The sequence below is a fragment of the Micropterus dolomieu genome, linkage group LG01, assembly GCF_021292245.1.
Source record: "Micropterus dolomieu isolate WLL.071019.BEF.003 ecotype Adirondacks linkage group LG01, ASM2129224v1, whole genome shotgun sequence".
Taxonomy (NCBI): domain Eukaryota; kingdom Metazoa; phylum Chordata; class Actinopteri; order Centrarchiformes; family Centrarchidae; genus Micropterus; species Micropterus dolomieu.
In genome coordinates, this window is record NC_060150.1 from 44,769,905 (window position 1) to 44,796,069 (window position 26,165).

The 26,165-nt window shown below is 40.5% G+C and overlaps 1 protein-coding gene across 2 annotated transcripts in view; it reads right to left on the reverse strand.

The window, feature by feature from the left end:
• rnf152 (ring finger protein 152) overlaps positions 1–25,633 on the reverse strand; it is a 45,811-nt gene extending 20,178 nt beyond the window's left edge. The window contains exons 1-2 of one of the 2 annotated variants that reach the window (XM_046041545.1): positions 25,419–25,633; positions 2,268–2,362 (exon numbers count right to left, since the gene is read on the reverse strand). The gene's annotated coding sequence lies outside the window, so the exon portion shown is untranslated. The remainder of the gene's footprint in view (positions 1–2,267; positions 2,363–25,418) is intronic. The other variant, XM_046041534.1, reaches the window with a different exon arrangement.
• Between the last annotated feature and the right edge of the window lie 532 nt (positions 25,634–26,165).

Consider the following 26,165-nt stretch of genomic DNA (forward strand, 5'->3'; position numbering starts at 1 on the left):
AACAAATTCTCTCTGGATGAACCTTGGCTTTCTAATTCCCACTTTAAGGACAGCTTTCAATAGTTTCTCTCCCAATCATCCTCCAGAAAACGTTCCCCAGATGTTGCCAAATAAATAAGCTTTGATATTCCTACATGCCCCATCCCCGGCTGGCAAGCTCAAAGTCTTTAGAGGCAGTGCGGCGTCGGTGCGTCTGACAGCTGAGCGGGACCCTGTGATGACGGTAACGACATGAGGGATGACAACAGGCGCGGCAACATCAAAGCCCTGCAGCACTGACACGCACACATACACACAATACAGGGACATTTGCAGCAGATTACCGAGGCTGGTTAGTCATCAGTACTTACATGGGCTAGGTTACAAGTCAGAGCACATATACACACACAGTGCAGCTCTGAAATGACTCCTGCAGCTCATTTGTACATGAAAAAGAAAAAGTGAGCGCCTCTCAGCATCCTATCGACACTCACTTAAGATAATTGGCCCTGTTGGGGAGGATACAGATTGGAGAATGATTCTCGGAGCCTCTGTACACCGAGTGGGCAGGAAAGGCAGATAAAGGGCTTTAGAAAGGTACAGTACCCGTGGTGGCAATTTGTCAGGATTAAAGCTGGATTGTGTCGTGTGTGTGTGTGTGTGTGTGTGTGTGTGTGTGTGTGTGTGTGTGTTTGTTTTAGTGTGGGGTTGTCACAGCGTCAGGTGTTGTTCACTCCCCCAAGGTTTCAGGAAATCAGAGCACTGACCAGCGAGCACACGAGGTCATCTGAGGATACGCTCTCGCCCTGTGCTCCTGCACAACCTCATTGGCAGATTTGACAGCGTTGTTTTCTTTACCAGTTAGTATGTTGATTATATTTTTTGGTTAATTGATAATTCATTAATTAAAATAGTGAAATTTGTCCAACCAACTGTCTAAAACCCAAGAATATTCAATCTACAACGATAAAAAAAACAGAAAAGCAGCACATCTTGACTTTTTTACTTGATAGAAGACAGATAACTTTGATAATCAGTCAATAGATTATCTGAATCTCTAGTTCTTACAATTACATTTATAGAACAATATTTCACTGAAAAAAAAGTCCAAAAGTCTCATGTGAGGTGTGTCACTGTCATTTAGTCTTAAAGGATGAGTTTTAATTGCTGAAACAATTAATACATGGATAGCAAATTAATCAACAACGATATTTATTATCTATTACAACAATTACCAAGCAAAATTATTTACCAAGCAAAAAAAAACAGCAAAGTTTTCTGGTTCTAGTTTCTCACATGTGAGGACTTGCTGCTTTTCCCCGGTTTATCTGAATGTAAAGAGAGTTTAGGGCTGTTGGTCGGACAAAACAAGACATTTGAAGTTCTGGGAATTTGTTGATGGACATAATAAATTAAACAATTAACCAAAATATATAGAGATAAAATAATTGAGATGTTAAATTAATACTTAAAACAATTATTGTTTGCAGCTGTACTATTTAGTTAAATCACGACGAAATATTTTTGCACCATGCAGATAAATCTGGTTTTTCGAGATCTTTGCCACTCTGACTTTTGCCGCCGCCCAAATTTGGCATTTTGTTTGTGGTGGTCAAAGCGTGTTCTTTTTTCAGACTTTAAATCATGCTACTGTATAAATCACAGTTCTTTCAGAGATTCAAATAGGTATGAATAACCACAAAAACGCAGACTGGCTTGGATAAGGTTGACTGTACAGGTTGTTCACTGTTAAGTCCACTTACAAGAACAGGTTTTATATCAACATATTTCTTTGACCAACGTGACAAATGTTAAGTTAACTGCTCACAACAGCAAATATTACAGGACCGCAGATCCTGAGTGGACTCAAAAAGATGTCGACTGGACAGACATGTCACTTTCTACTGCTTGGTTAGGGCCCCGTTCTTCCAAACATAAAACAAATGGTATGAACACAGTGTCGGACTGCAGCAGACCAGAGGAAGATCATTTCCAGGTTGAAAATTCAACAAAATGTTCTAATTGCAAGTTTCTAACACTGTGAGGGACATTTTCTTATTGTTTTTCCTAGTTGTTTATACTTAAAAAAGAAGATTATTATGGAAATATTTTGCAGCATTAAGTGTGAACAGGATTGTTAGTGGTAGTGGAGGGAAAGAGAAAGAAAGACAAAGATGAAAGACCCAGAGAGCCTCTTATGATTGTCTCTATATCCACATGAGCTGTGTGAGGCCCTTTCACCTGCACAGACATCATACACACACCATCACTGACAAACCTGTGATTACCTCTTTCAACACTACTCTCTCCTCTCTTTTGTAGCATCATCTCCCTCTTTGAACCTCCACACAAAAACACACAGACGTTGCCTGATACAAGCGCCCTGCAGCATAGAGAACGAGAAAAAAAAAAAGCAAATGTCAAACACAGAACACGCAGACGCACATGCTGTACATACACAGACACACCTGACCTTCAACAGCTCCTCCTGAGGCCAAACATGTGAAAGGCTACCTGTGTTCAAGCAAAGATCCCTGAAGGGCCTTCTCCACATGCTTTCAAGCGACAATGAAATTGGTTCGGCCTCACAATACTACCTTCCTGGGCAGATTCTGCTGCTGAACACGGCTGATAAAAAGCCTGAGGAAAAAAACAGAAAGCAATTGCTTCCCACAAAGCACTCAGGTCTGCAGATGACAGTGGGAGCTGTTATTGTAGTGGTCAACAACATGTTGAACAATAAAGAAACATCTACACCTGAGCACAGAAGAAGGACACGCCGTCCTTCCGCCTGCAGAGGTAAGGAGACATGTTGATATTGCTCGTATAATAGGTTTCCCTCGGTTTTAAGCAAGCACTTCCTCCTATACACTGTGACACAGAGTCATTGTGTCGGATAAATTCATTACAGTGGCTGTCAGAGCAATGTCATTAAAGACTAAACAGAAATCTCCACATCTGAGTGTTAAAGCCACGAGACCTAAAGCATCGATTTAGATAACCGATCGATAATGAATTAATCATGTAAGCATATCTGAGCGAAAACATTTTACATCATGTGGCTCCAGCTTCTCTAATGAGTCAATGTACACAATAAGTGACATTTTTAATAATTCACTAATTTTTCCTGTTCTAATGATCGTCACAGTTCCACGAAGTACATATTAAGGCTTAAAAATGGTTATTTTTGATGTCATGTTGGCTTGACTGACAGCTGTCTATGTCTATCACCCTCAGTCCTCACACTGCAGACTTGAGAAAGTCTTGACTTGAGGCCTACGGGCGACGTCACATGAACTGCATCAATATTTGTCTGCAGCCTCAGAAGACACTGACAGTTACAGTTTGCAGTAGAGGGACTAATCATTAAGTAGAAACTAGGTATATTATTTGTAAGAAGATGCATTTTTACATACTTGGTTTGAGGGGGCTTAAATAAATCATCTATCACTGACAGTGTTTTGGTTTCGCTGCATGTTTCCATCACATTTACACATCACACTCTGCTCTCGGACAGCAGCACAGGTGTGGATGGACGCTGGTGAGCGACCGACACCTGGTGTAGCATTTTGCACAGTAACCTAAATGTTAATGACTTAGTGGTCAAATTGACAGGATAACAAGCTCTGATGAGGCCCGGGGAGCTAATCAATGCCAGCGACATCAGATGAGATGGCCGTAAAAAAACCAGACAAACACACAGTCAATGGGAGGCAACCAGGACACAGAGCACAGTCAATGAAGAGAACAATGCAAACTCAGCAACTGCTAAGCAGCCTCCAGCATCATAAAAAAAGAAAAATTTTACAGGGTCAATGTCGAACGAAATATACTCCCTGTGCAAAAAAAAAAAAAAACCAACTAAAAACCTCTGGTACTGCTCAAATTGAAGCAGATGGGGAGAGGAGCTTCACAGCAGGAGCGTCGGTGTGCTACAGAGGTCATAAATCAGCTGCTTGGAATCATATGTCGTCGTCAGTCAGGCTGCAGAGTCAGACTCCGGGCACGTTTCAATCAACGGGCCAACAGACAAGCATGAGACGCACAAACCCCACAGCGCCCAAGGACTACGAGCAACTCGAGTGACATATGAGACACCAGAAAGAACGACATATATCAAGCTTTAAAAAAGGAGGAAACACCGTGAAAGAACTTCTGAAAAAAGAAACAAGAGATGCAAATCAACCCTTCAAGTCATGGATATGGGTCACATGTCTCTAGATAATCATGGCAGCCTTAAAATGCTCCCACACATACAGTACAGAACAGAGGCTCATGCACCGACTTGTGAATATTCTCTTTGAGAGGAACCTTCATCTCCATTTCTCTCTCCCTCTCGAGCTTATCAGTACTCTCAAAAAGCCCTTTCCTCCCTCCATCTTAACTCTGCTACAACAACAATCTCAAAGCAACTTGTATCATGTGGACACATCTGATCAAAGCAAGGGATAAAGGTTTGAGATTTGACTTGCATTGCCTTTAGATTTTCAGAAAGAAAATGATGAAGCAAGACAAAGAAAGTATTAGTGAAGTTGAAAGCTCATTCTGGACCTTGGAAACCAGTTGACAAAACGCTTTCCTCACAGAGTCAGTTTAGAAGCCGTTATGCAGCTTTCACTAGGCTCCATATTGGCTTTAAAGTTGAGATTGAAAATAAATTGACCATTTTTTTTCACAGTATGGATGAAAAGTCAGAACTTTAAAAACAAAGCAAACTCCATCTGCTAAGGAAAATTGTGTGATACGACTGAAAACCCCAGAATAAATAGCCCACTAAATGGACCTTGTGGTGAGATTGTTTTGTCAATAATCAGTAATAATAATCAAAATTACAGCATATATATATATATATATATATATATATATATATATATATATATATATATATATATATATATATATGGATGGCTAATATTTCTGGCTTATATTAGCGTATCACAGATACATCAGGCCCTGCGACCCTGTACGCAGGATAAAGCCGTTGACGATGGATGGATGATGAGATACATCAGGAACGCTAACAATATGATGTTACAGTGCATAATTTATCCACCAAATGGTGCTGACAAGTAAAAGTTGTAAAATGTCCTGTTCAGTAAATATCTTGTTCAAAATGATTATGTAACCTGATTTAAGGGAAATTTATCAAAAATGTGTCAATGACTATTGGCTGATAGATCGTTATCAAATAAACCCTCACAAATGATAAAGATGCAGTTGACAAAACAATCTTACTTCAAGGTCTACTTAGCAGCTGCTCTGGAGCTCTCGATCATATCACATGATGGAGTTTGTTCAGTTTTCACTAACTTTGCAGCAAAAATGGACAAGAAGTAGCCTGATAGCCAGACTGAGCTGCTATTTCGTTTCACTTATTTCATTGTTTTGTCCAAATCAATGAGTAACACATAATATCTGTCCTGCAAGTGTCATTTGCAATTGACAGGGAGAAGTTTTTCCACAATGCTCAATCAAATATCCCGGTTTAAGAGCTGTTATTTTTTTAAGTTGACTTGTACAGCTGTGTCAATCTTAACCACGCTTCATCATTCAGTCACTCTTCTGTCGCTATTTTTTCTATGGATGTAGCTCGTCAGATAGCTGTGCAGTAAAACGTCATTCCCATTCTTAATCCAGCCTACAAAGCTCCGATTGGTGGAGTTGTCCTGCAAACAAAATAGCTCTCAATGGGCCAGAAGGCCAACACCAGACCTACTTTAATCCCACATCAAAGAAGCTAGCTAAGGTTTAAATGTCTGAATGTCACCGGCATACTATAAACAGTGAACTTTACTAGAGTCTATAATTGCTTAAAACTAACACTAATGGTTAACACTGGTGCAGCTTTCTCTGCATGTAGAGCTAACACCATTTCCTGTGTGTGAACATATCCAAACAGACACCAGAGTTTAATTCCAACAAACACAAATCCACAAATCTGTCAATTAGTGAAGGCTGTAACCATATTTCTCTCTGCAGTCCTAGTATGGGGTTTAGTTTGAGCTAATGGGCATAATTATACATGAAAAGCCCGTCTAGTCCAGTATTAAGTAAACACAGCCACAGGAGATGCAAACACTCAATTTGAGGCCAAGTGTGGACATCCGTTGATGCAATCCCATCAAATCCAGCCTCTGGGATTTCAAATATAGCAAGTGCACTGGCAGCCAAAAAGATGTGCTCAATTCCTCTCAGGGATCTGGAAACACCCGTCAGTGTCACTTACAGATTCAGTGATTACCAAACCTGCAGCTCACAAAATGAAAACTCCACCAGCCCCCCGTTTTCCACTGTTCTCCACCCCGTGAATTTTTGGCAACAAATCCGAAAAATTATTTATTTTCCAAGAAAAGAGTGGAGGGATGCAAGGAGAGGGCTTGTTTGATCCAGCAGCCAGCTTGTGTTCTCACTCAGGCCACCTGAGGAGTGGACAGATTATCATCGACTGTCTGGGAGGACATCTGTCTCCAACCCACTGAGGTCAGGCCTCTGGATGCAGATAAAGCTTCCCTTTTTATCTAACACCTTGTGGAGAAAACCAATCCCAAAAGCTGCAGTGTGGTGCAGCAGAACTGTCAGACTTAATGCTGCAAAGTGGTTAAATTAAAGCAGCAAGGGCACCTACCAAAAATCATGCTTTTTAAAACAATCAAATTTTGGTAAGAACTGGGAAATTGTGTGGTTATAATCCCAGACTTTCAGAAGGGTTTTCTAAAAAAGTTCATTTTCTAAAAAGCTATATTTCCATTTTAAGAAACAAGCAACTTAAAAAGTGAAATCATCATGTTGTCTTCTTTAAACCTGAACCTCTCTCAAAAGGTAACTTTTGCGAAACATCAATACCCAGAAATCCTGCAAGGTGACCTCAAGCCGAGGTGAACGTGTTTGCCATCCTGTCCAAACTGCGAGGCTTTTTAACCAAAAGAAAACCCACAGGAAGCACTGAGGCAACACATCTGACGCTGGCAAGTCCAGCTTTCTCTGAACGGAGAAACTCACAACTCTAATTCCAATCAGTCCTTTCCTGTCAGCGAGGATTCATAACACATGCCAGAATTTAATTTGGAAGGAATCCATGTTGACTGGGAATGAATGAGACACTCTCTGTGCAGCCTCATTTTGGGATTTAGGCTGATAAACTGGCTGTACTTTCATATCTAACTTTAACACTCTCTAGTGCAGCATTACATTTTGTACCACCAGATATTTTCTAGCATTAGTATAAAATGCATTGTGTATACTGTTACCTGATCACTTACAGCTGGCATTAAAGTAAAATTCATGTATTTTTGAACTTCAAAAGTGTGGCCAATGTGATTAATGAGCTGCGCTAACTTTGGGAAATGTGACTCAAAACAACATATACTGTGGCAAGCTGTGCAAACCTTCTAAAAGGTTTCCAAATAAACTTAAATTTTACATAAATTATTTTAAGTCTAACCGAAAGTAGAAACATAAATTAGCCTCCTGGAATAGCTGTTTTAGCTAACTGGTGTTCACATGTTAACACCAGGTGGAAACGAGGTATAAATGTCTTTTTATCCAAGCAAAAAAAAAAAAAAACCTTGATTGTTGGAGAATCCAGGAACATCTTTTGCAGTGTGCATGAACAGCAACCTGAGGCAAAGTGTTGAATGTAAATCTTGCCCGCTGAGGGAGCAGCTACCTTGACAAAGATCCCAATACGGACACCTGTGGGTCCTCCTGTTGCCATAACCACCAGCAACAGCAGCAGCAGCCGCAGAGTCACTGTAGCGCTATCGTGCCGGCAGGGGAATCAGCGCCTCCTAAACAAATTAGCTCAGAGAAAACTGCTGAGGCCCGAACCCTTTAATTACATCAACCTGAAACCAAATTATAGGCCAACTCTGCTGAGTGTAATAACTAATGCACAACAAACAAGCCTCACTCTCCTCCTGCTCTTCTTCCTCCTGTCCGGCTCCATCATCAGTTTGGAACATTTATATCGGGGTATTTACTCCCAGGAGAGACGGAGAGAAATGTCAAGACAAGGGAGACACGGCTTATCCTCCCTCCCTGGCCTTTTCGCTTCTCGTTCTATCACTCCCTCCATTCTTTTTGCTCCCCGCTCCCTTTCCTCATTCATTCTCCGCCGCTCTGTCTCTTTCTCTTTTTATCCTGTCATCTACATTGTGAGGAGCGTCTGCGGTTCCTCTGAGCCTCGTCTGTGTAAGCAGAGCAGGCGAGATGAGAAGCAGAGGTGCTGTACTCAGAATAGTGAAGCGCAAAAGCCAGATGTGATTTAAAATTCTGCCACCGGTGCAGCAAAATGAGATATCTCCTTATAAAAAGGATTGTGCGCTTTAAAAACTACTTGTTTTTAGTGCTGAACAAAAGGTCAAACATGAAACTCGCATGTGCTAAAACTTGGGTACAGCTTCATTTACAGTAAGTAGCAGTGAGTGAGGCACTAGCATTACTATTAGAACAAACATCGGACATTTCTTTTAATTGTTATGGATGTTATAAAAGTTATGTTTTTGGCTTGACGGCTGGTATAAAAGAGAAAAAGTGTTGGTGAATGAAATGAAAGCAAAGCAAGTGGTAAGATAAACAAAACTTTTAAATGTTTCTTTCTGTAGACCATATTGGAGATATTCCTCCCTTTCATTCATTCATTCAGCAGGAAATAAAAAATAAAAAAAGCATTTTTGTGATCTGATATCAGTCTGCCAGATGTGGTGGAAATGCAAACAAGAATATGGGGAGTTAGTTTTTAGTTTAGTTCCTGAGTTTAGCACCTGTGGATCCATAGTTCTCAGAACTATTTGGGCAAAAATAGATTAGATGAAAGATGATAGAGAGACGTTTAATATCATTGATCTCAGGGTTTTGGAGTGGTGGCTGGACAAAAGAAGAATTTAAAGATGTTACATTGGGCTGTAGGACGTTATGACCTTTTATAGAGCGATTACTCAAAAAAAGGAACTAACCCGTTCTTTGATGATCACTGGCAGCCCCAGTGTTCTTCCTGTTCTAAAATCATCACAAATTACATTCAGGATTTATTCCACAATGAATATATGAAACTGTTTTCAGGAACATTTGCCACCGCATAACCCTCTAAGCTCTTATCAATACATTATGAAAACATTACTGTTTGACTCTACATCCTCCTGCTTACCTTTTTGGATAGAAAGACAAGTACAGCAGCCTTGTGAAGGCAAGTCGCATTGGTTATCTTCAAACCCTTACAGCGTCATCCAGCCACTAAGGCAATTAATTACTGAATTATACCATGCTGGTGCACAATGAATGCAATAGGCCCTTGGGGCTTTTTTCTCATTACCAGGTACACACTGTCCTACACAGACGAAGCAGGGGAGGCTTTTAATAACATTTAGTATTCAGATTAAACTGTTGTATGCAGCCAAAGCTCCAGCTTCCAGGGTTTCAGCTGAAAGTAGGATCAATTTACAATCCAATTAATTCAAATTGTGTGGAAACATGCTCACAAGGAGGAAAACAATCGGCTGTCCTATTAAGGCAAAGACAAACGAGGGTTTGGAGCAGAAAGGGGCGGGGGGGACCTGATGTGTTTGACATGCCTCCTTTGATGATTCAGTACACTACCAATGCAACAACAAAGAGACCTGTTACAGGAATTCAAATCTTCCCCTACCTAAATGCATTGCAGCGGGTATTTATTGTACTTTACAAGCCCCTGAGAGCCTGATTCTGGGTTTCATTTGGTTTTGACGAGCTCTTCAAATAAAATGTCCAGTGTCTCTATGATCAAAATGATTTGTTACAGCTCACTAAACGCTGCTGCTGCACAGTCATTCGTTTCATTCTCATTTTAAAATTTACCAAAATGTTTCACAGAAAGCACGTAACACAAAAAGTGTACGTCTCACAAACAAGTCTCTTTACCTAGGACCTCAAGGTATGGATGTGCCGAAGGTGTAAATGCTGTAAAAAGACAAATTACAGTTAATGCGTATATACAGAGCTCTGCAATAGTCCTTCATTAAAGAATTTCTGGTTATTCTTCCTGGTCCTATATTCAATGTCACGTACGCTTGCGATTGCAGTCAAGTATCTTTAAATCACAAAATAGGAAAGCTGCTCTTTAAATACCATATCAATGCTGTCATCCTGTCTTTCTACTATTGCACAACACGCCAACAATAATCACCATCATCATCTTTAGGATGTTCGGTCTATCTTTACTACCACCTGCAGTGGTGGAATATACCTATGAAAATCTAAAAATATTAAATAATTATTGTTTAACTTTATTGTCTAAGTTGATATACTTAAAGAAAATGTGTCAGACCATTTCAGGCAAGTTAAATAAACTATGCTGATCTGCAAATTTGTGAAAAATATAGAAAAAGTTTAAAGACAAAAAAATATATATATAAAAACATATATATAAAAAAAAGAACCCTTATTACCACCATGACTGGTTACATTCAGATAAAGTCAAATAAACTAAGATTATCTGCTCGTTTCATTTAAAATAACAAAAACTACTATTCTTTACTACTATCCCTGCATCTCTCAGCTATACTCCTGACGTGTGTGTGTGTGTGTGTGTGTGTGTGTGTGTGTGTGTGTGTGTGTGTGTGTGTGTGTGTCAAAGGGGTCGGTTCCCACTGCGCCACATGTGACCATCAACCTCCCCGCAGGCAAGGTGCTGGACGAAGCCTCACCGGCTGCCATGGAGACACGGAGACGGCTAATGTAGCAGAAGGGGAAGCTGGCTGGCCCAGTTTGTCATTCTGTTTGTGTGCTGATTCAGACTTAAAAACAGGTACAGCAAAAAGAAAGGGGGGGAGGGGCAAAGTCAGTGGAGCCGTAAAGACACATTAGAAGCCCAGAGGAGGATTTGTGATGGATGAAGTAAATGGGATGCTGCTGCAGACTCCCTGGTGGCCAGGATGATATGAGGATTTTTTTTTTTTAAAAAGTAAGTTATCTTCTTAGGAGCATGTGTGAAATTTGCAGAGATATTCCCTTTTTTAAAGATTCTCCTGTGTCATACGCGACAGACGGGTCTATCAGTATCAAAGGCAAATCACACACATGTGAAATCTAATTTCGACAACCCATCTCTGCACTGTATCCTTCCTGGATGAAAATGAAAGAAATAAAAAATTATTCATTTCAACACCCTGCACCCCCTCCATCCCCACTATCCATGACTTGTTTTACGTCCAACAACGATCCGTGGAACTGCTGCGAAGCATATAAATCTGGCTACGAGGACAGGCTCATTGGCAGCGCTGAACAGAGTGAGCAGTGGTAAAATCCAAAGGCACTACGTCTTTATTATACTGCACGGTCCAAATGGACGGAGCGACAAAGGGGCACAGAGAGATCTGATTCGAAGCGGCAAGTGGTGGAAGGACTGGAAAGGAAAGGGAAGATGTCATGTTGTCCATCTGGCGCTGAAACTATCACCTGTCACACACTCAAGTCAGTCAATCACACATGGGGGGGCTTAAAGTAGATCAAAACATGAAACACTTACAGCACAACCTGCAGTGTTAAGACAGGTTATATGGAGGGAAGCGCGGTGTGATAGAAGTCTGCATCTTTTAAAAGTAAATAAATACAAATCAGGGTGTTAGACGACATTAGATAAGCCGCCGATACTGTAGAGGCACCCTACTTGTAAACCTTTATAATACTATAATGCATATGAAAGGATTTTACTTTTTAACCGACTTGAAAACTAAAGAATGATCATGAACACCTAAAGAGAGGCAGACGGTGAGCCACTAACCGTCCGGTGTAGCTCTTGCTATCTGGGTACTACGTTTCTTGCTCAAATTCTAACTTTGCAGCACTGTGTATTCCCGATTTTTATTTAAACGAAGCATTTCTTATGATCCTTATCAGTCCAAGAAATCACGGCCCAAGTTCATGTTGTGCTCATTCATTCATTCATTCATTCAGTGTTTTTATTCTATTAGTCCCCTATCCTCTCGTTTTCAGATCACCACACTTCCCGCCTCGTCTGTGTAATTGTCCGCCCCGCCCTAATGAGTTGCACCAGTTCCTTGTTGACCTCACTCTCCTACAGTATTTCAGTTATCTGTTCCCCTGTCTCTGCGCCAGTTCGTTCAATATCCAGTGGCTATTGTTCCAGAGGTCTTCCAGTTTTACATTGCTCTTTGGTTTTTCGGACATTGCGTACCGTTTACTGACCTTGCCTTAGCCTACTCCTTACAGGACTAACTTGTTTGCCTATTACTAATTGCCTATTACACCTGTGTATTGATCCTGTGCTGTGGCAAGTAAAGTCTGTTGTTTCGGAGTCCTGCTTTTGGGGCCTCTGGCATGGCTTACTCCAGTGGAAACAAAATAAAAATTCAGGGGCTCATTAAAGTCATCAAGATTCATCCTCTGGGAAGCATGAATGCCAAATTTCAATCCAGCCGTAGTTGTTGCAATATTCATCTCTGGACCAAAGTGTTGGACTGACAGACATAGTGTCGCGCCTCCAGCATGGTTAAAATCAAATAAACTCCCCTGCTGCTCATCTGCCTTTGAGCCTCATGCAGTCTTTCTTTTATCTGCCCTCCTTTCCTTGATCACTCATCTCGCTTCTCTGCTGCATCTCTCCCTCCTCAGTGGAGCTCATCGCCAAGGTTCTATCACCCCACGTCCCTCTAGGGGATGTGTCCTTGCGTACCAGAGGAAAAAGTGGGAAGAAAAAAAACAATCAAACAATCTCAATCACGGCAGGCATGTGTTGTGACACCTTTACCCTACAGACACAACACAGCATGAAGCCTTTTTCCACAGAATGTCCCCAAACAAGCTCTGCCAGGTTCAAAAGGCGAGGTCACCCTGGAAAAACAATACATTTTACAAAGACCTTCCCCTCCCGGGATAACAACCATATTAACTACTGTCCTCCTGGGCCCCAGCATGCCTGAATCTGACAAAGAAAAATATGAAAAATTAAAATAAAAAACACACCCTCTGTACCCCGTCGTATACTGCAGCTCAACCAAGCCACCACTGCAAGCCAATTTTTACGAGGTGAAATAGCTTTCAAATTCAATCCCCAAGTCAAATCTCAGAGTAAAATTAGATGCCCATGGCTAGGAAGTGTTGGGAGAGCAGGGAGATATCTGCTTATCTGGCCGGCCAAAACAGAGGACAGAGGATGTAAACATGAAAAAACAAAAAGAAACGAACAACAACAAGCAGTGGATTTATCTTTTATAGCCTCTGTATAATCATTGAGTCGCCATATGCTGCTGCTGCTGCTGTTGATCATTTTCTCATGATGCTTTCATGAAGAGTGGTTGTCACAGATTGTGTCATGTCCCTGTACTAAATAATGAAGGCATGTGAGAGCCGACGAGGCAGACAGCCCCAGATGTTGAAATAAAAAGGAAAGTGGGTCAGGTGTCTAGCTGATGCCGTACACACGGATACATGAGCAGACAGCGCTGAGTATTCAGCACCAGGAAACGGCACTCAAAGAATGGATGGTTATCATTTGTCAAGCTTTAATCTATATACAAGCTGGTCACATGACAGTTGTCAGTTCCACCTGAGGCAGTGGCGCATAAATCCAGAGCATGAGGAATCTGCTGGATGTAGTTCATAGTCTGTTTCATTAAAAGGTGAAGAGGTCAGGTGCAGAGGTATTTCACCTGTGCTGTAAATGACTCCCAGGGGTCTCCCATAGATCTGTCAAATACATCATTGACTTTGTGCTGGGAGGGGTATGTAGAATGAACCTTCACAGCTCAATGATGATGCACAAGCTCATCCTTCTAAAATACCACACATCCATCACCCTCCATATCTGCCTCAGATGTGGACCCCGACCCCACAGGTCCAGCGTCCCATAGGCATCTGATCAAAATGGACACACAAACCTCAACGCTCCTGCAGCCAACCAACACTGGATCATCATGCATATCACGCTGTTTACGATGTGCCTCGTCCGCTCCAGTCGTAAATCGACCATAAACAAACAATCCAGCTCGTCAATCATATCTGGATCATTTGACGAATCACGCGCCACGCCCTTGTCAAATTAAAGCTCCTTTATCCCGGGTAATAACAATAATTATCACCGCAAAGTTAAAAGAGCTTCTTCTGGTCTTTGCTCACTCATAAAACCCCACTTGCACGTGAGGTTTATGAACGAAAACATTTATTAACGCCTCTAACGGGGCTCATACTACATTTCAATGGCTACATGATCACTATAATATAATGTTTTATAAGTAAGACATTCAGTTATTTGTGGATGATCCAGTATTACCCGGCAAGGCAAATTCCTTTGCACCTAAGCCATGTTCACACAAACAAATAACAAAACAAAAACCCTGAAGGTTTGCTTTCATTTTGCTGCATGTTTCCAGTGAGAAGATCAGATACCAAGCGACTGAGTCTGATAAGTCTGCACATAACAAGGTAAGACTTTACAACACTGGAAAGTTTTCAAGAAGGCAATTGTTTGCTGCTACACAGTGAGACGTTTTGTATTCTCTACACCATTTTTACACATTTTGAGGCAATAGAATTTTTTTTATAAAAACTATTGTGAATTATTTATTAGGCTAAGTAGCCTGCATTAGCCCATTAAAATAAAATGTTCAGATGTCAGTCAATAGTTTTAACTTAAAGCAAAGTCCACTCACTGTAATATTAATTGCTATAAATAACAAATTACTTTTCTACATGGATCCGTCTGCATTTTGAAATCAGGGATGCTCTGACATTAAATCAAAGCTCATTCTGACCTCTTTGTCACTGGGGTCAGTGGATCTTCAGTTGTGCAGGAGTAGTATAAAAACACTATAAAAACTCAGTACTATATTATCTGGACATAGATAAGGAATACTCTGGGTGCTGCAGCAATAAACACACTATAAAGAAACTACCTGCCTTCAAGTTCAAGGTCTTTTATTTAATTGAGCACTCATGCAATGATGCTAGCACCTTTACTCAATGTGTTTTCTCATAATTACACATCCAACTATTTGTATTTATGGGACACAAATTGGACGAGAAGAAGCCTTTTTCTGCAGCAGATATTTTGATGTCACACCATGAAAACAACAGGTAGAACTAATAACATTAATTACGGCTACATTCAATTAGTATGTAGTACGTTTCAGTATTGTGCTTGAAGACTGGCATGACTTACTGACACACAGTAAGAAACACAACAATTGTGTTTAGCAGTCATTTAAGCTAAATTGTCATTCTCTGGTTTCAAATTCTTAAATGTGACGATTTGCAGGTTTTCCTTGTCACACATGAAGGCAACTGAAATATTTGGGTTTGGGACTTTTGGTCGGAACAAACAAGGAATCAAGACACTTTGTGCTCTGGGAAAAATTGATTTTTTTAGAATGTTTTCTTGACATTGCATCAATTTATCGAGAAAAGATTAAACGATTATGAAAGAAATTGTAAGTTGCAGCCACAGTATATTGACAAAAAAGTTTTAATAATTGATTAATCATTTATCAAGCACAAATGCCAAATATTTATGTGAGGATTTGTTGCTTTTCCCAGTAGAAAGTTAAATATATTTGAGTTTTGGACTGTTTCGGACAAAAAGTCACAACAAGTCACATAAAAAAAAACAATTAATCAATCTATTCAAAAAATGATGCACAGATTAATCAGTAACAATTGTTATTTGCGGCCCATGCTATTAGTTAATTAAGTCAAATATCTGCAAAAAACAATCCCTTTTGTCCACACACCACCAAAACAAGTGGAATTATAGAATTATATATGATTTACATGTGTATCATGAAACAAACTACCTCTGCTGTCATCACAGAAGTCTACCTATGCATCCAATATGGCTACTGAAGGGTGCACTACGCCTCGTGACATTACTCCAAATTGGACCCTTGAATGGTGGCTGACTAATCAACCTCCAACAGATGCATTTTAACAGACCTGGCTGGTTGTAACTTCCCACATTGAAACATAATGTAAGTAAAGGCACATGCTGTATGTGTAAACTGCAGTATCCACAGATTATTCAGCCTATATTCTGTCAGTGTCATGTATGGAGTGAAACCCCCTCTGCAGATTCTCATCAACTTAATGGATTGTGAAAGCAAGGTAAATAATTTTCCTGACAACAGAGGATGCATTAGCCTTCACTATTTGTCACAGTTTACAATCCATCCTGCAAACGGAAATAACGGAATCTATCATTGGAGGAGACACCCACAAAACAACGGGAACACCGGGGAGACGATGATTGATTCAAATTGGATCGTTTTCAGGAATCACAGGCAGGAAAAGGAAGAACCGGAGCCAGATGCCAAAGGTTCACGGCTTTACCCCAAAATAGCATTAAATACTGTCATTATGGATAGATGCACGAGAAAGCAGGTGTATCAGTACGCCTGTATGCACGCTCACAAGCCTCATTTTAGATAATGCGACTAAACAAATCGAGTGTCAGGATGCAGGAAAGAGAAACACGGCAGTGTCAGCTCACAAGCCTGCTGCAGACCATCAAAACCTTGATACCAGGAAACTAACAACACAATGATCACTGCATTAAATAACACATCTACTGGTGTGCGCAATTCTCCGAATGCGTCTCAATTTGTGGGATAACCTTGGAGGTCTAACACTGCGAGTAACTTCTGTCATCTTCCCTCGATTGCCACTTTAAATCTTATCCTCTTCTCTCCTGTTTCCTTTTTTATGGCAAATTTAATTTACCCAAGCATTGCAGGCCTATTCAGGCTCTGATTCAGCTGAGGAGAAACCTCAACTGGCAGATACGGAGACCTTACCTCATTACAGGAGGTCAACGCTGGCACCTCATCAATTGTCAGAAAGCTCTCAAAAAAAAAATAAGAGAGCTTGAAATTGATTCATTGTCGACAGCTCTCTCAGAGTGAATCATGTGACAAACGTTATGAATAAAAATGTACAGAAGCAGAGTGATGATGAGGAGGAGGAGGATATCTGGACAATCAGAGAAAGCGTGTGTTTTCAAAATGGCAAGAGCTTAAATATACATCAATAAAATATTGTATCATGATAATGAGGCTAATGTAAATCTGGGATTGCAACTCTCAGGGAGGAAGTGTAAAATCGGATTTTTATTTTTGCAATGTCTTACTGAAATTACACAAGTCATCCCTTTAAACAGTCAAAGAGATCAAATTTGTCTTGTTATTTGAACACATTTTACATGGGATTTAAAAGTGCATCTCTACATATGCAGTATGCTACATTACAAAAGGTACTTTAGGCAGTCTCATCGATTTCTAACAACGTCTAATGCACCCAGAGATATAAACTTACAGTTGACAAATTCCTATCACTTCACAGTACATCATTCAATGCCTACTACTACTGCTGATCATTTGTCAAACTTTTTTGCGTATAAGTTTCACCTAGAAGCACAAGAGTCTCAATTGGCTCTGCAACTAATGATTTTGTTTTCATAATCAATTAATCTTTCTTTTATTTTTGAGATATTCCATTAAATTGTTCAGTCTGTCAAATGTGACGTCTTGTTTTGCTTGACAAAAAGCAAAAAAAGCAAACAATACTCAGTTTTTAATGATATAAAAACACAGAAAAGTAGCAAATCCCCACATAAGGTTTGACAATTTTGATTAATATATTACTTGCAAATTTCTTGTCAGTTTCTGTCATTGACTAATCGGGTGGGTTTCAAACAGTGGAATTAAAGTTAAATGATGATGAATGAAAAGCAGTAAATATTAAGTTTAGCAAGATTTATCAAGATGAATAGTTTTGTGATGGGGAAGAAAAACAAGTAGTCTTCATCAAGTTACCTAAGATATGATCGATAGCGCAATTTTAACTTGCATTTTTTATCTGCACAACAGAAACTTGTACAAACGGTTGAAGAAATGCAATTCATGTTCTAGATGATCATATTTCAATAAATTAGCACACATTTGCTAATACTGTTAATGGATGAGAAAAATGGCATCAGTTAATAAAAGGATAAGAGGCATGAGGCGTTTCGGGTTCCAAAAGGAGAGAAAGACAAAAAGTCAGCACTAGTCTCGCTTCCAAAATATCATCAGATCTCGAGGTATCTGGTCAAAACAGTGGTGATATTTGAAGTTCAGTGTAAATGGTGTATGGCAGCTAAATGGAAAAAAACACTAGATACTATCAAAAAGCAGGATTTGGTTCATCTTGTAACAAAATGAACCAGTCTACACTTTTCATAAATGGCAGCCCTCAGAGACCAAACAAGTGTTGATACTGAATGTTAAACAGGTGCGGTAAAGTGCTGTGTGGATGAGAGCCAACAGTCTCATGGGCTGCCACTGAAATTATTTGTTTTCTTCAGCTAGCACAAAGATAAACAAACTGTCCTTTACATGCTTCTCATGTCTGTCTGAACAAGCGTCTCAGTGTTTCCTGTCACTTCCTGTTTTGGTTTTCTGGGTATTTTGCTAGACCTAGCCACTTCCTCCTCTGAAGGCTTATCTTTACACAGAAAGTAACTCGTGCTGCAGATGGTGATTGTGACATTAAAACCTTGTATTAAACACAGCAGGAAGTGCACATTATCTGTCTTGTTATGCCTGAGATCAAAACAGCAGTGAAGAGATGTGGTGGAGACACGGACTAAAGTGGTTGCCAAATAAAACATTGCCGCATCAGGAGAACAGATTACTACATTTCATTTCTGCCTCAGAGAACGTCTTCACAACTGACAGAGTAACAGAATAAAAACTCAATCATGCATTTTCTGCATAACACACATTATTCCAACAGTGCTGCAAACCCTTTGTCCTGCGATGAAAAACAATCCAGAAGATGTGAGCGATAACAAAAAAATATACAGTCCTGAAATCCCAGAGCTCACCTACAGCAACAATATGACAAAAACAAAAAGATAACAGTATGTGAACTCTGGGTGCAGGGAAAAAACTAAATCAATATGGTAAAACTCCAGACACAAATTACCCAAGATCCTGTAAAGGCCGCTTTCTCCCAACAGATGGGAACCAATTAGCCACCTGACTCCCAGAAAACACTTGGGCAGCCGTGTGGAGCCAAGATGCAAATGAAGCAGAGGGAAAGGTGGAAGCGGACCTGCCAACGTCTTGGGAGAGGGGAAATAAATGAAGGAGACAGCGGAGGTGCAGTTTTGGAAAATAGGGAGAGAATAAAGTGGGAAATGATGTATGGAGGGCATGCAGAGCTGGCTGAAGGTCCCTGGAGAGGTTACAGAAACAACGAGCAGAGGGCAAAAATATCTGATGACGGAGAACATCGTCCAATCCTGCAGGCGGTGAATCCTCCATCAGCCCACATCAACATCAGCTCGACATCTTCAATTTGAGGCTAACATGAAATCATTGATCTAGTTAATGAACATCTTGTCATATTTATTTAAGTGCTGCACTGACTAGACTAGAGGCTGCTAGAACTGCACGAACATGGTAAACCTTATATCTGCTACACATCAGTATGTTAGCATTGTCATTATGAGCATGTCAGGACGGTGACATTAGCCTTCAGCTTAAAGCACCACTGAGCCAAAATACAGCCTCACAGTGCTGCTAGCATGGCTGTAGACTCATAGGGTGGGTTCACACCAGCCTTGTTTAGTCCGGTTGAAGAGAACCAAAGAGCGTTTGTTTACCCCCATGGTGTGGTTTGTTTTCTGCACAAACTCTGGTGCAGATCAAACAACTGCTCACTTCTCGGACCGCTGTCAGGTGAACTCCGGAGAGGTTCATTTCCAGTGTTAACACCACTGGAACCAGTAAGGAGAAGTTTAGTGTACTATAGTATGTAACATTTCATGGGTTAAAACTTTACTCACCCTGTTTTGGTGACTGGAGAATTAGTAACACGTTTGCTACCAAAATGTCCACAAGCAGGGGACAAACCTGGACTCATGACGAGGAGAGATGCCTCCTGAATATTTGAGCTGAAGAGAACGTTTCTCTGTTACTAGAGAGCATGCATAAGAGAGGTGCATAAGAACTCTGACTTACTGTAAAACTTTGATTAATAGCCGGGGCTTTTATTTGCTAAAATCACTGAATTGACCATGACTATATTTGGGACAGGCGTCCATATGGGACATGCCTTTAATTCCTCTTGCACAAAACTGAAATAGGCTACAATTAAACAGTTTATTTATTTCAAAACAGAATATTACTTGTATTCAAATCATCCAATGATATCAAATACATGTCATTCATTTGATCCAGCTCCGACAGACGGCTTATGCGCTTTTATTTTGTGGGCAACAACATAACAACACAGTGCAGGATGAGAATAGTGTGGCAGAAGTTAGCAGACAGAGAGCGACAAACTTCACATGTCAGGATTCACAACTTGAATTAATATTTCTGAAAAGCTTATTTAATTCCTTTGATCGCTGGACCCTTACAGACTTAAGGAATATAAATAACCAAGGAACGGACACATTCTGAGTTAACGAGCACCTCTCTTGTACCATGCAGGCTACGCCAGTAAATCTATATGAATTCGACTTTGGAGCTTGTTGTTTCCGTTAAATGAACTGAACAATTGAATTGTGGAGAATCTAACCAATCAACGATGTGTAGCATGTCCATACAGAACTCAAAGATCTAAGACTTTCTCTTTGTACACAAAAGGCCTATTTCTCTCAAAACTTGCGACATCTGTGGCATTGTGCTGTGTGATGAAACTGCACATTTTGGAGTGGCCTTTTATTGTGGCCAGCCTAAGGCACAAATGTGCAATACCCATGCTGTCTGATCCGCATCTTGATATGCCACACCTGTGTGGTGGATGGATTATCTCAGCAAAGGAGAAGTGCTCACTAACACAGATTATGATTTGTGAACAATATTTGAGAGAAATAGGCCTTTTGTGTACATAGAGAAAGTCTTCGATCTTTCAGTTCAGCTCATGATGAATGGGGGGAAAAAACAAAAGTGTTGCATTTATAATTTTGGTCAGTATATGTTTAAACATTAATATTTGTATTAACGATCAAAGCAGCTTAGAAGCCGGTAAAGCAGGCGAGCCGGCTGGTTAAAGAGGTTTTATACATCCGAACAACTTCTATTAATACCAGACCAGGCGTTTAATGGAGACCTGCGTTTATTTGTCCAACTGTGCTCCCACACCAGGCCAATAAATGGGGTAGGTGGCTAGTTAAGGCTCAGCTATTAATTTAAGTTTTACGATATTCAAAATATTCAGCGATAAAGAAAATTGATTCCAGTGAAGTGTTGAGCATTGTCGTGGGAAAGTAAAAAACTAAACAGTAGTCAGTGTGTGTGTGTATATCTGCAACATTTTTGAATGCCTAATTGCATCTCACATCCCTCTATAGTGATAGAAAGAGGGGAAAAAAGGCTGGAATATGATGCCAGAACAAGTTAAACTCTTAAGTACAATTTTCAAGCTGTGATCGTGTCTAAAGCTACGTGACTGAGCAAACACAAAGGCAATGTTTACCTTCATTCTTTCTGACCGTTCACACAAGGTATCAGGCAGCTGTTAGATAAAGCCAAGTAAATATTGGTTAGTGTAGGTGATACAAAGTGACATATTCCCCAAGAGATTAAGTCGCACTGGTTGCGATGGCTGAATTCTATTAATTTGTTTAAGTTTTTCCAAGGACACCAGGAAAAACATTTACAGCAGGGCAGAGAAAAGCCAAAAAAAAAAGTCACTTTTACTAACATAATACACACTAAACGTGTTGGTTTTAAGTATAAGGAGTGAAACAAATATATTGCAAGTTAAGATGTTCGAATTCCACCTGGGAGAAAAGTGGGTCAAACTGGATATTTATTTACTTTAAACATACCTCTGTCTATGGATCGGAGGATTAACGAGACACAGACAACAATGATTAAACAATAGTCAAAACGGTTGCATCATATGCTGTGAATTCCTGACTTTTAGTCACTAGAATCAGTCAAACTACAAACCCCTTAATCCTACATTTCCATGTCTACATGTGTTATTTTCTAACAATATATGTCCAAAAGTATATGTACACCTAAACATTACACCCAAATGTGATTGTTGAGCATGTAATTCCAAGACAACGGGCATAAATCTGATACTATAACAGCCTCCATTCTTCTGGTTTCCACCAGATGTTGAACCTACTGCATTATCAAGTTGAAACAGGAAGCAGTCACAGGTAGCACAGACGTACACCCTGTCCACATACTTTTGGCCACATATTCTATCGTGCTGAGGTGTTATGAGGGAGTTGGAGCCTATCCTAGCATGTGTAAGCCAGTGGCCAGTCTCTCACAATTATACATCCTCAAAAAGGACCAAATGGCTTCTAATAGAGTGTCAACAAAATCATCCCTTCAGAAAAGTCTGATGTGTTGACTTTATTCAGGCATTCATAATATATTTTCCTTACATACAAAGTGCTTTATGATCTTGCACAAGTAAAGTTCCTTATCTTGTTTTAACAACTTGTGCAAATTAAACTGATGCAATTGAATAAGTGAGATAGCAATTTCTTTGCAGCTCTGGACCTTCGTTCTCATGTTGTTCCACATTTTGCATGACGCAAAGACCACAATGTTTTAGTGAAACGCCTCAGCAGCTTTTAAATGACTGCGAGCCCAAATCTACGGGTAGGTTAGATTGAACACTTATTTTGTTAGGTATATTTGCTCTGGTAAGAACAATGCCATTTGGACTGTGAAGATGTGAGTTGCCGCCCAAGAATTGGGAGAAATAACAGGCAATGGTTTTATGGATAAAATCCAGCTTCTTCTCTGTGTGTTCTTTCATTTCACTTAAAAGTGCAGAGTGCAATCAGATTTGTTTTGACTGCCTGAGTCTTGTTGCCAAATTCTCTAACCTGGCTGGTTGACAAGTTACCGTAACTCATGTGACTGTTGTTTAGGGGAACTTAGCTCAGTGAGAACTTTAACAAAGCAAATGCAGAAATATCAACCTTCTGTTCAATAGTTCGATCCAAAGAATACAAAGAGTATATGTGCTCTGCATGAATTCATTTTTATATCTCTTGGTGATGGAAGTGCAATGTGTCTGAATGACTAAACTCTTATGTTAAGGGTAACTACTTGTCCTCCTGCGAACTCGTTGTTCCTGAACCACATGGACCTGTTTGTACAAGTTACTACATCGTCTCCTCGTGAGTCATCAACGCTGATCCCTGTTCAGCTATTGCACTTGGCAAACACTGTAAATCTCATGCACATGTTGACATTAATGATGGCATTGTTTCACACGAAAAAAGCATAAGCTTGACTGAAAACATCCAAACAGCCACATCTAATGCCCAACTGCCCCAGAGTCTAAGAACACCCTGGGCCCCAAAAGCTCCATGCATATTGTGTGTCAACTGGTTTAAATGTTAATTTAAACAAACATTTGTATGGGGATATGCAGCACTGAAGAAGAAAATCAACTGCCAAGTCTTTATAGGAGGTATTAGTATTCTTCTTCCATGAAGTTGGGGGATTAATAAATCACAGATGAAAGAAAACAACAGTCAAAACTGTTGCATAAATTGTGTAATCTCAATTTCTAGTCAGTATAATTGGTCAAGCTACAAAAACCCTTAATCCTACATTTTCCATAATGCAACTGACCAGCATTTTTTTATTAAACCGTCTATGCCTGGCCCACGACTTTCAAACGCCATGCCCTCAGGCTTTCATTAAAAATGTAAGGTTTCCTTGCCGAAGCCAAGAAAATACACGACCCGTTTTCACATACACAGATTGAGTAGTACTTCCCCATGAGGGAGTAAATTGATCTTGATGTGTAAAATTGGTGGGTCCTGCTTGATTATCTGATCTTGAGGTTCAATTATTTAAAAAACTATGTCAATTGTTTTGTTTTAACACCTTCATTTCTACATCTTGTGCTGACATCTTCCTAAACTGACTTGAATAAAAATGAATTTACAGCATAATCTGGGGTCAAGAGTGTTACAGCCTTGAAAGAAGGCCATATACATTGCACAAGAGTGGGATGAACCGGGGGGAATTCAGGGCTCCAAGCCCCACCAAGCTGGTTAATCTGGTCTTTAGACTCCTTGTTTTGTCCAAACATAACACCAAACAAGGTATTCATTAACAAAAACAGACTATAGACAAAGGCTGTCATATCTTTTCTGTCAACTAACTGATTAACAGACTAATCTGAACACACACTTGCATCATTGTGTTGTTGTTTACAAACTAAAGAAATCAGTAGAACACCATGCTAAAGGCTGCTGCAGTGAGACTGAACAGTCGCCATCTATACAGCTGTAAGCACACATACAATGGCCACCGTCTACTGTATGTCATCATCAGTGTAAAACCCACAGCAGGAAATAATTTTCGAGACAAGGAGGAAACAGCTCACAGACCAGGTTTACTGCTCACAGAAAAAAAAATCATACCGACATAATCTCTCATGCGAACACAGTAATCCTGCAGGCAATTAAGTTAGCCCAGAATTAAGTAAGAGTTGACACATCTTAAATGTTGGATAAAGTCCAGCAGCAGCAAATCAAGCTTTTAAAAAAAATAAAGCAGGGGGATTACAAGGTTTTTAAAATGAATGGAGGAAGAAGGCCCACAACTTCAAATTTACATTAACAGCAAACAGAATGCACAGCTTCATTAAACAATATCCCGCCTTCTTGCTGGAAATCCTCCTGACCCATTTCACAAAACTAAAAACAACAAGTGCTTCATCAGAACATGCATGGCCTGTGGCACAGCTGGAGCCCTCATCAATTCTAATTCTGCTTCTGAAAACACACCGGAGAGGGAGGGAACAAGCCACTTACATTTCAGTATCGCCCTGCACTTCCACTCTAGAGGTGGGTGAAACTAAAGATGCATCTGATAAATAATACTGGGGGGGGGGGGGTCTCTATAAATATAAATAACAAAAAGCACTAATTTGTGTTTATAAGACTGCATAAGGTAAAGCTAAAAGTTTGCTTTATTGGTTTTTAAGAGGAGCCAATCACTCTAACGATGGGTGGCAGGAATTCAGATAACAACACAAAGGACGTCTGATAGTGAGACAACAAAAGGAGCATATTGATTCATTTAAAGAAAAACAATGTCTGTGGACCACAAGATTAGGGGTCAAGTAAGAAATGAGTGGGTATAAAACTAAAGAAAATGTTTAATTTAAACATAATTAAAAGCAGCGTTAATCAAAGTAGGTTACAGACTCCTGGAATTAAATTTTTATTCAAATACTTACACCTAAATCATGCATTCGCTTTGCATGTCTGACTGAACACAATGCACATGCAAAAGTGTGCAGACAAAGCCCAACCGGGAGGGATGCTGCTCCCACCTTTCACGGCGAAACAAAGCGATCCGCACCTTAGAAAATAACTTTGTTGTGTTTCCTCAACACTCCGTAGCCTTTCAGCCAGACTCCATGCAATAAATCATCATTTTAAAACGGAGGAGAAATCTAGAGCTCACCTTTTGTTAGTTCCTCTGTAGGATCACAGAAGCAGCCCTCGCTCTTGTCACTGGGTGTCTGCACTCATCCACTTCCTCCGTGCGTTTAATCGGGGCAGCAGCAGCAGCGGCGGCTGTGAAATTGTTGATGCGCGCTTCGCCTTGTTTAGTGGGCGGCGTGGCTGTTCGCTGTTTTCTTCCTATGTTTCAAAACAGCGAAAAGCCCTCCCACTCCCTCCGCTCGCCCTTCACTGGCTCGGCCTCTCTCTGAAGGCGGATACGCCCTCTCACAGTAGGAGACAGTCAAAAAGGTATCTACACACCCTACAGGCTTCGGGTGACACGGTGACAATAAAGCCGTTTCGCCGCAGGCTGGGGTGTGATGTGTTGTGAGGTCTGGCCGGCGCTGAGCAGCACGAGCAGGCAGCGAGGAGTCCTGCTGCACCGCTGCTCCCCGCTGGCTTTGGTGGCTCTGACTGCGCTGCAAAAAATGTCCATCCTGACATGGCTTTGCGGTCTGACACACTTTTAAAGTCGCGTCAGAGGCGCGCACAGAGGGGCACAGCCTGCCCTTATTGTGCTTTGTAGGCTACCCTACATGTCCATGCTTTATGTTTGCCCTACTGCAATAGAGAGGCACATGTGAGGACCAGATGACCCTCTTGTTGCCCAAATTCCCCCACTGGTTGACTCCCCTGTGGCTGCCCACATGCCACCCAACCGTTTGTCCAAAAGTCCTTCTTCACTTCTTCCTTGTTATTTTAATGC